Below are 2,534 nucleotides of genomic sequence, written 5' to 3'. Positions count from 1 at the left end.
GATCCCTGGTTTGATTGTTTTCTCTGCCCAAAGTACATGAGATTAAACTCGCAGACCCCATGCGTCTATAGTGGCTTCTATGAACTCTATGTTGTTATTATCTTTTCAAATCCTCTTAGTTCTTGGCTGAGTCGCTGACAGCTGCCTCGCTCTGTGAACCAGCGGCCGTCGTTCTATTACAGCGATTTGATTGATATTTTCAGCTCCCCTAGCTCCTTTTATTGAGATAGGCAGCTTCCCTCTGTGGGCGTGGTCTCAGAAGTGGTTGGAGGTTATCTCTTAGGAGATCTCAGGCCCTTCCCTTGAGGCTCTAGGTCCCTGCAGACAAGGAACTAAGGCTTTTATAATAAAATGCAGCAACTCCACGGTGGCTTTTTCATGCCTTTCGAAAAATCCGAGGAGCATTTTTTCCACTGGCAGCTGTTCACACACATGAAAATCTCTCTAGGTTGAGAAGTTCAACTTGTATTTTAATCCTGATACCAACAGACGCATGAGTTACCAGGATGATATTAAGTGAAAGAATCAAGTATGAGCTCTGATACTCCTTTGTCTCTCTCTGGGACACAATTTTCCCTCTCCGACAGTGAAAATTTCTAATTTTATTCAGGTCCATTTAAAAAAAAACAACAACGTATTATTCTTAAATTTTTGATGGGAATGACTTTAGTTATCTACAAACTGACCCTGCTGGTCCAAACCCCCTCTTTCCATGGCTAAAAGGAAGGCTATTTTAAAAACAGTTCTGCCTAATGAAAGTCTAGCTATTTCCTTTACTGAATGCTGTTTTTTTGACTTCAGGAATTTGTTAATACTAATAAGGGACCGACTGTTCTCCCGATGTCTCCTTGCTTCTCTCCCCAACCCCCATATTGCTTTATTCTCTTGTAGACACTGGGGGAGTCCCTCTATGCCCATTATCAAATGCTTCTGATTCAACTTGTGGACAAAAGCAATCTACCTTCTGTCTTTTTGTATTGGTGTTCCTTTTCAGGGAAATAGAACCAAAGCCTGCCTGAGAATAAAGATTTTTCAAAAGTCTCATCTCCTTGTGAATTCTAATTTCCAAAGTTGACATTCATTAAGGGGAATGGATATGAGCTTGCCATTGGCATTTGGATGTGCATTTTATTTCGTGTTATATTTATTTTCCCTTTGTGATTTGAGGTGCAAGCTACCCACAGACAAAAATAGCTGGCTAAAACAAGTTCCCATCATCTTCCTCTCTGTCAATTGATATTTCTAACGTGGAAGAGAAGAATAAAGTAGAATGAAGTGAGTCTGCAGATGTTGTCCACATACTTCCTAGAACAAGAAGCAGGAAGAGGCATGTTCCATGAACACATGTGTCAGACAGATCAATGAAATTGCAGTTTTGTGTGTATATGTGTGTGTGTGTGTATGTGTGTGTATGTCTAGGTGTATACGTATACATATACATATATATATATGATGTATATGTATGTGTATAAGTCTGTGTCTGTGTCTGTATATATATATATATATGTCCTAGTTAGGGTCTGCTGTGAAGGGTCAGGTGCCATGACCAATGCAACTCTTATAAGGACACTTACTTGGGGCTGGCTTACAGGTTCAGAGGTTCAGTTCATTATCATCAAGGTGGGAACACGGCAACATCCAGGCAGGCATGATTCAAGAGGAGATGCGAGTTCCACATCATTATCTGAAGGCTGCTAGGAGAAGACTGGCTACCAGACAACTAGGATGAGGGTCTTAAAGCCCACACCCACAGTGACACACTTCCTTCCACAAGGCCACACCTCCAAATAGTGCCACTCCCTGGGCCAAGAATATTCAAACCAATTTAATGTATTTGTGAACGTTTGTGAATGTCTTAGTTTGGGTTTTATTGCTGTGAAGAGACACCAGGATCATGGCAACTCTTATAAAGGAAATCTTTGTAATAGGGCTGGCTTACAGTTTCAGAGGTTTAGTCCATTATTGTCATGGCTGGAAACATGGCAGCATGCAGGCAGACATAGTGCTGGAGAAGGAGCTGAGAATTTTACATCTTGATCTACAGGTTGCAAAAGGAGAGTGTGTGTCACACTGGGGATAGCTTAAACATAGGAGACCTCAAAGCTGGCCCCCACAGTGATACATTTCCTCCAACAAGGCCACACATACTCCCAACAAGACCATACCCACTAACAGTGCCATTCCTCTTGGCACTATTTGTTCAGTCCCTCTAAACTTATTCATAAAACTGTTCAATGGACAAATGATAACTTTAATGAAATAAATACAGAAGTATTAGAAAAATAAACAGGGAGATGTGTGTCTTGGTTACTGCTCTATTGCTGTGCAGAGACATCATGACCAAACCAGCTTATAAAAACAACCATTCAATTGGTATCTTACAGTTTCAGAGGGTGAGTCCATGACCGTCATGGTAGATACCACGGCAGCAGGAAGGCAGACATGGCTGGCATAGTAGCTGAGAGCTCACACCCTGCTCTCCAGACAACATGCAGAGAGAAAGAGAGAGAGAGAGAGAGAGAGAGAGAGAGAGA

This window comes from Grammomys surdaster, unplaced genomic scaffold, assembly GCF_004785775.1.
Source record: "Grammomys surdaster isolate TR1022 unplaced genomic scaffold, NIH_TR_1.0 166, whole genome shotgun sequence".
NCBI classification, from domain to species: Eukaryota; Metazoa; Chordata; class Mammalia; order Rodentia; family Muridae; genus Grammomys; species Grammomys surdaster.
The sequence above is the reverse complement of the archived record's forward strand: the minus strand, read 5'-3'. Positions refer to the sequence as shown.